Source organism: Danio rerio, chromosome 3, assembly GCF_052040795.2.
Source record: "Danio rerio strain M-AB ecotype USA chromosome 3, GRCz13ab, whole genome shotgun sequence".
In the NCBI taxonomy this organism is placed as follows: Eukaryota; Metazoa; Chordata; class Actinopteri; order Cypriniformes; family Danionidae; genus Danio; species Danio rerio.
The window spans coordinates 67,601,183-67,616,392 of record NC_141023.1 but is presented as its reverse complement, the minus strand read 5'-3'; the positions used below and the strand labels follow the sequence as shown (position 1 = coordinate 67,616,392).

Here is a 15,210-nt window from a genome sequence, read left to right as displayed (position 1 = left end):
TACACACAGTTTTTTAGTTGAATTGGAATGAATTAGATATACGTTACCTCTTTATTTTAATATCATCAAATAAATGAAGGATTTAAAAACATGCACTGCAAAAAATGCCTTTTTACTCAGAGTTTGTGTCTCGTTTCAAGTCCAAATATCTCAAAACTCTTAAGTCAAGAAGCATTTTCTAGACAAACAATATAATCTGTAAAATTATATATATATATATAATTATACTATATAAAAAAATAAATAAATATTATATATATATATATATATATAGTAAATTTATATCAAAAGGAGAAATAGGATTATTCTGCTTCGCTCATTGGCAGATTATTTTGCCTGTCTTAAGGAAAAACTCACTTAATTTTGCTATGTTATTTCTGAAAACAGCACAATATGTTTTACTTGTCTCGAAGACGCGTCTTGATTTAAGAGTTTTTTAATATTTGGACAAAAAAATCCAATATTTTTTGCAGTACAGCTAACAAAAACACATTTTTCTATTCTAGATGGTAATCAATATCATTATCGCAATATCACGTATATTTCCCCAGTATTGTGCAGCCCTAGCGAGTGCCCTTTATATGCGGAGACCTGCTGCCGTTGCCATGGTGACACTGAGGGGAGAGAAACAGCAAACCTGCGGTGAGAGCCTGGAGCCCGTTTCATCTGTGCCAGCGGTGTGTGTGTGAGTGTGTGTGTGTGTGTGAGTGTGTGTCCGCAGCATTACACCTTAGGGTCTGAAATAAGAGCTGTTCAGTGCTGGTTACGGCACGGTGAGAGCCCTCTGCCTGGGATACATTTTTAGTGCTGTGTGTGTGCGCAGGTAAATCAGGGCTAAAGCTCATTAATACCTGACTAAACCCTGAATAAGATTGAAGTGCATGTTTGCACAAGAATGACTGTCTTTAAGATAGGACTGCTCGAGTATGGGAACAATCATAAGCATCGTTATTTTTATCACAGTTGTAATCATGATTATTTTAAATGATTATCAGTGCGCCACATGACCCAAACGTCTGTATATTTACACTGCAAAAGATGCTTTTCTTACTTTTATTAGTAGTCAAAATGTCAAAAAATATTTAATCCGTCTGTCTCTCTGTCTGTCTGTCTATCTATCTATCTATCTATCTATCTATCTATCTATCTATCTATCTATCTATCTATCTATCTATCTATCTATCTATCTATCTATCTATCTATCTGTCTGTCTGTCTGTCTGTCTGTCTGTCTGTCTGTCTGTCTGTCTGTCTCTCTGTCCATCCGTCTGTCTATCTATCTATCTATCTATCTATCTATCTATCTATCTATCTATCTATCTATCTATCTATCTATCTATCTATCTATCTATCTATCTATCTGTCTGTCTGTCTGTCTGTCTGTCTGTCTGTCTGTCTGTCTGTCTGTCTGTCTGTCTGTCTGTCTCCTCATCTATAATCCTCTTAGTCTTTGCTGACATTATCTTCAGCAGCTCTAATGGCTGATGGACAGACGGCTGCTTCTCACTCAGGGCTGCTGTTTATGCTAATGAGATGGAGAGGTGGGCACTAGTGGCTTTCATCTCTGATGACATGAGCAAAGGGAGAATGTCAATTAAAGTGTTCCTGCATCAAGTCTGATTATAATAAACTCAATTAATTCATGTTTATCATCAGAGGCTGGAGATATATATATATATATATGATACAGTGGCGCCCTTTAATCAGCTGGCGTACTCTACAGAATCATAAATGGCGGCTGCTGATGCGGCACAATAACATCCCTCAGTTTTCGGATGCAGAGAGCGACGGACTCCGCTACCGTGGCAACAAGCATCAAGCCTGTATGTGTGTGCGCATGTAACCCGGCACAGAGCATCTGGGGAGCAGCGACTCGACATTAAAAAGAGAGAGCGGCTATAAATTGGGGCACAGGAGCTGATTGATATTCCTGAACAGGTCTGTGTGCGCAGGAGAGGGCATCAGCAGATGGAGAGAGAGAGAGAGAGAGAGAGATTTGACTAGAATATCCAGCTGCAGACCCACACGCTTCAGAACACACTAGACTCACACCACTAGATCCAGGCCTTCAAGCTGCAAATAGGTTTATTTACACAACAAGTCGACATTAAACACAATGACATCATCTATTTACTGTATAACTGCAGGTTTACTAATGACAACAACAACAACAATATTAATGACCCACCCAAGCTCATTCTGGAAACGTAGCCCCGCGGACGTTTCTGGAGATCGCGATTTACGTGGCCGGAGGTACGTATGGCTGCGTTTTTTTTTTTTATCGAGCGAACGCTGTGGGGCGGTTTGACGCCGCTCTGCTCCTCCTCTTTGCGCTCACCGGCTGACGGCTTGCCTCCGTGTGGAGGGCTTTCCTGCCTTAACTAGTTTGTCCGCTTAGCTCGCAGTGTTACGTCGGTGGAGCGGAGGCCTAGAGGGAGGAGGAGCCGGCCACGGAGACGACTGGGATCGAGTCAGAGGAAGAGCAGTTCCAGAAATCAGGTAAGATGAAAAACAGAATCCAAAAAATAAAAGCAAACAAGTTCACGACGGGAAAAGATCCGAAAACGCAGTCAAAATTGGACGAGGGCTTTTGCTTTTTACAAATCGTCGCTTTGGTTTAGAGAAGGAGGAGGAGGAGGGCGGCCGGACGTTCAGCCCGTACAGTCATTCAGCCAGTCAGTCGAACGGACGGGCTCTACTGTGGCCTCCAGCAGCTTTTCACTCGAAAACAGCACAGGCGCGAACGGCGCACGCTCCCAAGAGGTGTCCAAGACGCGAAAAAGCGCGCACAGCGGCCTCTCGCAAAAAAGCGAAAACAAAAGCAGCTCGATTACGTACCTCCCTGGACGTATTTCGCGGATTCCAGAAACGTCCGCGGGGCTACATTTCCCAAGTGAGCCCGGGTTGTTAATAACATTCAATTATTCATTTTCTTTTTGCCTTAGTCCCTTTATTATTCTGGGGTCGCCACAGCGGAATGAACCGCCAACTTATCCAGCATATGTTTTTACGCAGCGGATGCCATTCCAGCTGCAACCCATCTCTGGGAAACATCCATACACACTCATACACTACAGCCAATTTAGTTGATCAGTTCCCCTATAGCGCATGTGTTTGGACTGTGTGGGAAACCGGAGCACCCGGAGGAAACCCACACCGACACAGGGAGAACATGCAAACTCTAGAACCAGCGACCTTCTTGCTGTGAGGCCACAGTGCTAATCACTGAGCCACCGTGACGCCCATGCCAGATACATGACACTTTTTAACCCAACTGTTGGTTCAGGTTAGTAGGGTTTTGTTCACACTTTATCCAGCATTGGGCTGCTTACAACAACCCAGCATTTTTAGAGAGCAAGATTAGTTTCTTGAGCGACAAACAAACAACATTTAAGCAATAAAAATGCTTCGGTCCCACTTTATATTAAGTGTCCTTAACTACTGTGTACTTACATCAAAAAATAAATGCAATGTACTTACTGTGTTCATAATGTATTTGAGAACACTTGTGGTGCTTTTGAGTTGGGATAGAGGTTTGGTTATGGACAGGTTTGGTGGTGTGGGTAGGTTTAAGGGTGGGTAAGGGTGTAAGGGATGGTCAACAGTGTATTTACAAATGTAATTACAGAAGTTAACTACAGATGTAATTACATACATGTATTTAATCAAGCATAAGCACACAGTAAATACATGTATTTACACAATAAGTACATTGTAACAAACTATTAATTCCTATGTAAGTACATATTAGTTAAGGCCACTTAATATAAAGTGGGGCCAATGTTTTCTGATGTGTTTTTAAAATATGTATATTACATTTTGTTTGGGACACTTTTTATTTTATTATTTACGTTAGATTTATACGCCCTAAAAAAACCTCTGGGTTGTTGTAACCCAACACTGGGTCAAATATGGACAAACACAACATTAATTACATTGTTTTTTTCATTTTCCTTTAGCTTAGTCCCTTTATTAATTAGGAGGCGCCACAGCGGAATGAACCGCCAACTTTTCCAGCATATATTTTATACAGCGGATGACCTTCCAGCTGCAATGCAGTACTGGGAAACACCCATACACACTCATTCACACACACACACACACACACACACACTCATACACTACGGCCAGTGTAGTTGATCAGTTCCCCTATAGCACATGTGTTAGGACTGTGGGGGAAACCGGAGCACCCGGAGGAAACCCATGCCAACACGGGGAGAACATGCAAACTCCACACAGAAACACCCACTGACCCAGCCACCGTGAGTGCTGAGCCACCGTGTCGCCTGGGATAAGGCTTATGACATCTACAAATGTTTAGAATGTGTGAACTTTGATGACCAAACACTGCAGCTGTGAATCCACAGGTGAGTGGGCTTGACAAACCACCTGCAGAAGCACTCTTTCCTCTCTCTAACTCTTTAACCCTAGCTCTTAATTCTCTGAGCTCTGACAGATCCTCTGTATAATCAGCTCTTTTTGTGTGTATTGCCTCTTCATGCTGAATGCCTCCTCAACTGCAGGTCACTTCGGACAAAAGCAGGGCTTAATTTGTGGCGGAACACACCGGATCCGGCACCTGAAATCTGAACTAAATTAATCACTAATTATATATTAGGGAAATAATTCACAGGAGGGCGAATTATTGTCTTCAGCTGTGTGTGTGCATCATCATACTGCATGTGGCTGTGTCTGCTGGCAGTGTTTGCATTAGTTTCTGCATCTGCTCCACGCCCTACAGCCGCAGCCCTGATCCTCCAGTGTGTGTGTGTGTGTGTGTGTGTGTGTGTGATGTTAAGCTGCTTTCTTTTCTTTTTTTTTCTCAGGCGCGGCTGTTTGCGCCTTCTGGTGAGAGACTGAGCAGGCCGACGGCATCATTTGCTTTCACGCTTCGGTGTGCGAATGCTCTGAGCTGTCAGTGTGTGTGTGTGTGTGTGTGTGTGTAGACACGAGTCAAATCGCCCAGCACAGGTGAACACGCTGCACAAAATGCTTTCCGTACTTAGATTCTGTGTCTCGTTTTAGGCCAAACATCTAAAACTTCTTAAATCCAGAAGCATTTCATAGATGAGCCACGAATATTGTGTTGATTCAGAAGTAACGAGTCCGAAGGAAGAGAGTTTTCCCTTAAAACGAGCAGAATAATCTGCCAATAGGGGGAGCTGAATAATCTTATGTCTAAAGGAAACACAAGATTACTCTGCTTACACACTGAACAAAATGAGTTAAGGTTTTTCTTATTGTTTAAGTGGTTGCAATAATTGATGTGGGCTGGATTTAAACAAACAGATCAAGTTGAGCATTACTGCACTGAATGTGTTTGTTTGAATCCAGCCCGTGTCAGTCGCTTGCAATAATGTTTATTTCAGTTCTACATTGGCCAAAATCAACTGTGTTGTTGGGTCACGTCTAGACTAAAAATCTGTGCATGAACACACCAAACAGACCACAGCCGACTGAAATAAGAGTGTGTGTTCTGCCATACCCAGAGCCGGAGCGGGACTCCTTTTCAGCCCTGGAGTTTGAAGCCTCAGACCGGCCCACCTCAGTTCACGACTGACTATATTACAATAAAATCATTTCCAATTCAGTTTCTAATGACACGATCACGTCTTTTTCAAGGACACTGCTGCTGTAGAACTTCAAACGTTCAACAACCTTACAGTTTTATATGTTTTCACAATAAAAAAACACAAGAATTACTGAGGTGAGGATGGAACACGGATTGACGGCGCCGTAACGCAACGTGCTGGCCGCTGGACCACAATGGTGCTATTATGCTTGTGTGGCCGGAATGATAGTTACATGATCATTGCTCGCGGGGCTGTGAGACGATAAATAAGAAGAGCGGCGCTGCGGCAAAATAATGAATAAAAAGAGTGAGGCCATGGTCAAATACACAAATAAATGAAAACAAAGTGCGACTGCTGAGAGTGCCAGCAGCTAGAAACACCGGCCCTCGCGGGCAAAAAATGGACCGGCCCACCGGGAATTCTCCCAATCCTCCCGATTATCCAATCCGGGCCTGGCCATACCTGTCAACATCGGGATGTAAAAATACTGGAAGACAATTAGCTTCAAATGGCAGAATATATACAGTGCATCTGGAGAGTATTAACAGCCCTTAACTTTTACCACATGTGTTGATGTTACAGCCTTATTCCAAAATCGATTAAATTGATTGATTTCCTCAACATTCTACACACAATCCCCCATAGTGACAATGTGGAAAAAGAGTTTTTGAAATTGTTGTGAATTTATTAAAAATAGAAAAGCTGTAAAATCAGATGTACATCAATATTCACAGGTGTGAAGCTGTAAATTGAGCTCAGGTGTATTCTGTCTCCACTGATCATTCCTGAGATGTTCCAGCAGCTTCATTGGAGTTCACCTGTGCTCAATTCAGCTGATTGGACATGATCTGAAAAGGCTACACCTGTCTATATAAGAGCCCAGGGTTGACAGTGCATGACAAAGCACAAACCAAGCATGAGGACAAAGGAACTGTCTGTAGACCTCCGAGACAGGATTGTCTTGAGGTACAAGGCTGGGGTAGATCACAGAAACATTTCTGCTGCTCTGAAAGTTCCAATCTGCACAGCGGCCTTAATCATTCGTAAGTGGAAGATGTTTAACCGCCAGGACTCTTCCTAGCCGGCTATCTAAGCTGAGTGATCGGGCCTCAGTCAGGGAGGTGATCAATTACCCGATAGTCACTCTGTCTGAGCTCCAGCATTCTTCTGTGGAGAGAGGAGAACCTTACAGAAGGACAACCATCTGTGCAGCAATCCACCAATCAGGCATCTGTATGGTAGAGCGGGCAGACGGAAGACACACCCCGCCTGGAGTCTGCCATCTGAAGGACTCTCAGAGCATCAGAAACTAAACTCTCTGCTCTGATGAGACTCAAACTGAACTGTTTGGAGTGAACGCCAGGCGTTACGTGTGGAGAACAGCAGGCGGCGCTCATCAGCAGGCTAACAGCATCCCTACAGTGAAGCATGGTGGTGTTGGCATCATGCTGTGGGGATGTGTTTCAGCAGCAGGAGCTGGAAGACTAGTCAGGATAGAGGGAAAGATGAATGCAGCAATGTACAGAGACATCCTGAATGAAGACCTGCACAAGAGTGCTCTCCACCTCAGACTGGGGCGACGCTTCATCTTCCAGCAGGACAATGACCCAAAGCACACCGCCAACATATCAATGGAGCGCCACAACAACAACTCGGTGAATGTCCTTGAGTGGCCCAGCCAGAGCCCAGACCTAAATCCTATTGAACATCTCTGGAGAGATCTGAAAATTGCCGTACACCGTCACTTCCCATCCAACCTGATAGAGCTTGAGAGGTGCTGCAAAGAGGAACGGGCAAACATTCCCAAAGACAGGTGTGCAGAGCTCCAGCATCATATTCAGAAAGACTTGAAGCTGTAATGGCTGCCAAAGGTGCATCAACAAAGTGTTGAGCAAAGCCTGTGAATACTGATGTACATCTGATTAATCAGCTTTTTATTTTGAATAAATCTGCAACAACTTCAGAAACTCTTTCTCCACATTGTCATTATGGAGGATTGTGTGTAGAATGTTGAGGAGATCAATGAGTTTAATCCATTTTGGAAAAAGGCTGTAACATAATCACATGTGGTAAAAAGTTATGCGCGATCAATTCTTTCCGCATGCACTGTAGACATTTAAAATAATCAAGATATTTAAAAACCTTTAAAGTGATTAAGCACATGAAACACATTATTAGTAAACAGGACGTATCGTGAGTCTGAATGCTCCATTTTCCAAGCAACACGGACTCCACTGTCCTCTACCCGCTCCAAAAAAAAAAAAAGGCGAGCGAAAACGAGAGCGATTTTCCCAGTAGGAGGACATGACCTTCAGTCTATCCCCGCATCCCTTCAGCTTCAGCAGTCACAAACACGGCCCTGTTCAGACCGCAGCTCCTCGCTCAATTACGTTCGCAGGTGATTTGCGTGGTATTGAGGAGATTAAAGTTTAATTAGGCTGCGACTGGAGTAATTTGGGTCTGGGTTTAATATAATCAGTGCCCTGATGTCAGGCCGAGGTATAGAGGAGATGCGGCGCTGCTTTTACTTTCATCAACAAAGAACAAAGAGTCCGGCCTCATCCCACAGCCCTCTACTGGCTCGGCTGAGATCCGCACGCACACACACACACACACACACACACACACGCACACACACACACACACACACACACACACACACACACACACACACACACACACACACACACACACACACACACACACACACACGCCTGTTTTGGACTAGCTCTGTATGATATTGCACGGCAAATGCTTTGAGTTTGAGTCTTGTTTCTAGTCCAAATATCTACAAATATACAAATTTTCTGGACAAGCAACAAATATTGTGTTGTTTTCAGAAATAATGTGTCAAAATTAATCAAGTTTTTCCTTCAAACAAGCAAAATAATCTGCCAATTTAATTTCATTTTGCTTGTTTTAAGGAAAAACTCACTCAATTTGACTCAATATTTCTGAAAACAAGACTATATTTGCTGCTTGTCCAGAAAATGCTTCTTGATTTAAGAATCTCCAGATATTTGGACTACAAACGAGACACTAATGATGTAAGAAAAGCATTATTCACAGTGTGGAAAAATACGACATTGAAATATTTTCATTTCTGCGATGCATGTTGTGACATTAAGTGTAATTTCTCCAGATGTCTTGAATAAATGTGTGTGAAAATAAATGATCATTTTAGATTGAGAAGGTTTTGTAGGACAGTGTATCTGCATAAAATATAATAAACCAATCAGAAGCATTGATGTAGAGCAAAAATGCAAATGTAATAAGCAATGCTTTATAGTTTTCTAGCAGCATTTGGTGCACAAATTCATTAATGAAATGTAAAATAACACGTCATCGTAAAGCCTATTAAAGTGAAGTGAGTTGATATTGAAATGAAGTGATGTCGGACAAAATACTATACTTTTGAGACTATTAAGAATATAGTTGTTTAGATTGCAACTATGCAGTTTATTTATAAGGACAGTGCTTGTTTTAAATATTTATCATTTCAGAGATTCAGCCCGTCGGCATTCATCAGCCTGTCATACTGAGCAGAGCACAGACAGTGGACGTTCCACCACAAGATGGCGACAGAGGCCGCATAATAAACCCTTAGAGGAGAAACACTCATGATAAATTTACTAAACTACAGCTGATCATTCATTCATTCATTCATTTTCTTGTCGGCTTAGTCCCTTTATTAATCAGGGGTCGCCACAGCGGAATGAACCGCCAACTTATTCAGCAAGTTTTTACGCAGCGGATGCCCTTCCAGCCGCAACCCATCTCTGGGAAACATCCACACACACATTCACACACACACTCATACACTACGGGCAATTTAGCCAACCCATTTCACCTGTACCGCATGTGATTGGACTGTGGGGGAAACCGGAGCACCCGGAGGAAACCTACACGAAGGCAGGGAGAACATGCGAACTCCACACAGAAACTCCAACTGAGCCGAGGTTCGAACCAGCGACTGCTACAGCTACTGCGCCACTGCCTCGCCCTTACAACTGATCAAATCATTATAAATCAGGTAAGTGACACTTTAAGTGGATCTCTCTCTGTTGTATATTGTGCTGTATTTATACCACAGTAATCTGCTGGTGTTTGCTTTGGCTTTTTCAGGGTTAATTATTGTGATCTCCCGATTGCAGCAGAGTAATACTGAGAAATCTCTGTAGACTGATGGCATTTCATGCTGTTCAGCTGTATAATGTTTAAATGTGAGCAAAATCAGCTGTTCTGTCTTCACTTTAGACATTACGCTAGAGAATCATTCACACACTAGCTCTACAGTGGCGTTGGTGAATGAGCAGTGGTCAGCTGCAGAGGTAAATGAATGGCGGAAAAGGGTTTTTGAGACCCTTGTGTTTGATTTTGTTTTTGTTTATTCAAACGATTATGCCGATGAACTTGTATAAACGGAATTTGACACGAGTAGCAGTGCCATATGGCTGTACATTGTCACTGGTGGGACACTAAGGCACTCAGCTTGCAACCTCAAGCCAACGCACGCCTCCCACGCAGTGCCGATATACAGCCATATCACAAAGCTACTCATGTGTGTGTGTGTGTGTATATATATATATATATATATATATATATATATATATATATATATATATATATATATATATAAACACACACACTGTAAAACAAATCCGTAATTTTACAGTTTTTTCCACCAGCTGAGGTGCCAGAAAAAAATTAAAACAATGGCTATTAAATGACAGAAATATACCGTAAAATAATGGATATTAAATTAAAGAAATTTAATAAAACAAAATTTAATTTCTGGTAAATTTCTGTAATTTAATATCCGTTATTTTATGGTACATGGCTGTTATTTTACGTTTTTTTTCAGCACCCCAACTGGGGGAAAAAAACAGTAAAATTACAGATTTTTATTATTTTTTTACAGTTTATATACACAATTAATGTTTATTAAAGTAAAAAAAAAAAATCAATAAAATTTTTTTTAATTGCATTTCCATACACATAAATTATACAATACAAAAAATATATACAATATATTACATAATGTATAATTATACAATACAACACAAACTATAATTTTAGATTGTCAACTAAAATTATAATTGTAAATTATATTTATAAACTGGCAATGTGGTGGCACAGTAGGTTTTGCTGTCGCCTCACAGCAAGAAGGTCACTGGTTCGAGCCTCAGTTGCGTCAGTTGGCATTTCTGTGTGGAGTTTGCATGTTCTCCCCATGTTGGCGGGGGTTTCCCGCACACATGCACTACAGGGGAACTGGGTGAGCTAAAATTGTCCGTAGGTTATGAGTGTGAATGAGTGTGTATGGATGTTTCCCAGAGATGTGTTGCAGCTGAAAGGGCATCCGCTGTGTAAAACATGTGCTGGATAAGTCGGCAGTTCATTCCGCTGTGGCGACCCCTGATTAATAAAGAGACTAAGCTGAAAAGAAAATTAATGAATGAAATGAATTATAAACTGTAATTTTAGACTGAGGGGATTTTGTAGGCTGATGCATCTATAAGAAAAGTTCTGCTGATTATATATATATATATAAATATATATATATATATATATATATATATATATATATATATATATATATATAAACACAATGGATCTCTTGAAGTGAATGTGCCAAATGAAGACTTTGGAGTGGCCTAGTCAAAGCCCTGAACTGAATCCAATTGAGATGCTGCAGCATGACCTTATAAAGGCTCGAAAACGCTCCAATATAACCGAATTACAACAACTCAGCAAATATAAGCGGGACAAAATGAGTTCACATCGCTAAAAATGATCAAAAACACTTCAAGTACACTTTACAGATCCTGCGATTCAACTACTGCAAATGCTGCGCTTATCAATGCAGAAATGATATGCTGTGACATTTTCAAACATATTATAAGCTTTAAATTCAGTTTATACCCTGTAAATGAACGTATCATCATCATTGCAGGTTATAATATGCACTGCAAAAACTGCTTTTCTTACACAGATGCTGAATTCTAGTCCAAACGTCTACAAATTCTTAAATCAAGACATTTTTAGACAAGCCAAAAAACATACGTTTGTCTTAAGATAAAAATATGCCAAAATTAAGTGAGTTTTTCCTTAAAACAAGCAAAATAATCAGCTTTTCCCCTTTGACAACAGAGTAGTTTGCTTGTTTTAATGAAAAACTCATTTAATTTGAACTCATTGCTTCTTAAAACAACACAACATGTGTTCGCTTGTCTAGAAAAAGCTTCTTGATTTGAGAATTTCTAAAAATTTGGGCTACAACAGTGTGTGTTGATGAACACTGCCATACTGAAACGCAATATTGTGCAGGACCAACAGAGGCAGGAACGCATGAAAGAGAATAAATATGGCAAAACCAGCGCGTCTGTCTTTGTCTTAGAGCTTACTCTCAGAGCCGCGGACTCTCCGAGCATCAGAGAAAGCGTTCCTGACAGTGCAATCGAATCAGTGGACACTTTTCAAAGAGCATATCCTCTCTCCCGCCGCCCACCGCTGAAAAACTCTGTCAAAGAGCATGTTTTTGCGTGGATGTGTGCATAATATGCTGAACACAGAGGCGTGTGGAGGCGCTCGACATTAGGGTCTAAAGGAAGCACAACAATGCAGGATTTTATAAGACCTTGCATGCCTTGTCCCAGAGCAAACACACGCCTTCTTACTTTGATTTTGGGTCTTGCTTCTAGTTCAAACATCTCAGAATGCTTAAATCGAGAAGCATTTTCTAGGCCAGCAGCAAATATTGTCTTGTTTTCAGAAATACTGAGTTTAAATTAGACGAGTTTGTTCTTAAAGCTAGCAGAATCTGCCAATGGGGGATTGAGATAGTCTTATGTCAAAAGGAACTGTTCATTTAGCAGATTATTTTGCTTGTTTTAATGCAAAGCTCACTTCATTTTGACTTATTATTTCTGATATACTCACTACATTTATTACATGTCCAGAAAATGCTTCTTTATTTAAGTCTTTGTAGATATTGGGACTAGACACAAGTCAAAAAGTCTCGGTTGCAGTGTGAAAGGCGATCCCTATTCCTTCTTCATCCGTCTCATTCCCATTTTTGGCTGCAGTTTTCCCCGTCAGGCCGCTCTGATTTCATCCGTGCTGTCAGTGGATTGCTGAAAGAGAGGCTTTTAGCGTCAGCCCATCTGGATTGTCAGAGGCAGAAAATTCCCCAGCTCATTCCTCAGGTATCATCAGGACGCTTGATAAGACTGGAGAGAGCACGGACATTAAATCAAGGGCACCTTTCTGGAGTCACACAAGCTTACATCGCAAATAAAAAAAGATGCACTGCTATTAGGGATGGACAACAGGGGTATAGATATGTACCCCTATATGCATTTCTAGAGAGCGCCAAATACGTCAAATACATTTTTTTTGCAGCTTTTGTTTTTACGAATCCACAAGAGGGCGCCGCGTACACTTTTTTAGATCTCAAATTTCTCTCATGAGTGACATTCGCGCCTGCTTTTCTCACATAACTCCACCGGAGGCAGTGTGTCGACTAACTGACTTATTTACTGACCGACCGACCGACCAAATTCAGAAAAAGCAGACTGATTTTTCTTAGCATGGTTTCAGATTTGACCACATTCTCATCCTGTAATTTAATTGTTTATCTATTTTTTTGCCTTTTTTTTTTGTTTTACCTGCTTTCTGGAACCCTGCTGTTGTGTTCAGCTCCCCTGATGTCCGCTGACATGCGTGGCGAGCCACTGGGCAAACTGGTAGCAGTGAAAAAGCCATCCACATGGAGGTAAGCGGTCAGCCAGTAGCGTGTAAAGAAACAGAAGCCGCCGACGACGTCATGCTGCCTCATATCGTTTGTTTTAACAACGAAATGCAGCCATACATACCTCTGGCTACATAATCTGTGATCTCAAGAAATGTATATGGGGGTACATGACCACAATGAGCCTGTGTTGCAAATTTTAGAGAGCTTAAAGCATTTTACTATATAAAAAATTTTATTTTATTAATTAAATTCATAATTTTGTTGAATTATTTATATGATGAAGACTATGCAAAGTAATTTCCCATTTGATTATTACATTTCTGTACACAAATACTGTCAGACACTCCCGAGAAAACCAAAAAGCACTGTTGATTTAACTCTAATATTAGCTTATTGTGTTAATTTATCAGACCCCCTAGTTTTTCACGATTATTTTTGTGATAAAAATGACTGATTTTGTGGTGGTAATTCTAAATTATATATATATATATATACATATGTATTGGGTGTGTTCGAGACGCCTACACCACGAGACACAAGATTAGCTTCACGAAAACGAGACAAGATTTTTAACCTATTTTTATGAAGATGAAAAAAAAAATCACAAATTGCAAAAAATATTTAGTTGATTTTTACAAAATCATCTTGTAATGATTGTTATTTGACTTCTATTTTGATGAATTCTATGCAGTAAACTACTGCAGTAGTACACTGCAACATCTTTTTTATACAGTTTTAAATATTAGCAAAATATTTGCTAATGTATGACCGTAATTTAGATTTTTATTCAGCTAAAAAAAAAATACAAAATAAAATAATTAAAGTGTTCTTATTGTAATGAATGGTATTTTATTTATAATTTAATTAATTAGAATTATCAAACGAGTTCAAATCCAATCCTGCCTCCAATCTTCATTGCTAATTTCACGCTCACGCTCCATCTTAACAACAAATATCGTTGCGATTTAATCTTGTGAAATCTGGTCACACCCCTAATATATTAATTAATTCATTTTCTTGTCGGCTTAGTCCCTTTATTAATCTGGGGTTGCCACAGCGGAATGAACCGCCAACTTATCCAGCACATGTTTTATGCAGCGGAGCCCCTTTCAGCTGCAACCCATCACTAGGAAACACCCATACACACTCATTTACACTCATACACTATGGCCAATTTAGCCTACCCAATTCACCTGTACCAAATGTGTTCGGACAGTGGGGAAAACCGGAGCACCCGGAGGAAACCCACACCAACACGGGGAGAACATGCAAACACAGAAACACCAACTGACCCAGCTGAGGCTCGAACCAGCGATCTTCATGCTGTGAGGCAAACGTGCTACCCACTGCGCCACCATGCAGTCCCTAATATATATATATATATATGGATAATTTACCATATTAGGTCGGCTACTTTGTTAGGCATGCAATCTTACAAAACGACAATGACACAAATATTTTTATTTAACTCCCATACAAAATCATCCCAATCAATCTACGGTAATGACCTAAGGAGCTCTATTTGTAATCGTATTTACATATTGCAAAGAAAAAAATATTGCAACGTCAAATGTTTCCAATATGGTGCAGCTCAACACAGAAACAGTGTCTAGATATGCAGCTGACTTAGTCGTTTGAATCGCAGCCTTTGTCTGGCAGCTCCTGAAAGCAGAGTGTCGTCTCAAGGTCAGTGCCAGCGTGTGTTTCCCGCTTCAGGGTAGAAAGGTTAATCTGTAGTTAAGGTGGAGCCGAAATAGGACAGAGCCGGGGTGCGGTGCAGAGATACGAGTCGGAGAGAGGAGATGTGTGAACGAGAGCGCCAGATATCGGCGGTGAGAGCGACACTGCCACCGTTTCACATCATCAATTAGCTGAAGCTGAG

The 15,210-nt window shown here is 40.9% G+C and overlaps 1 protein-coding gene across 8 annotated transcripts in view; it reads right to left on the bottom strand.

The window, feature by feature from the left end:
- The window catches only part of rai1 (retinoic acid induced 1), a 105,931-nt gene that overhangs the window by 23,985 nt on the left and 66,736 nt on the right, over positions 1–15,210 (bottom strand). The window lies entirely within an intron of this gene.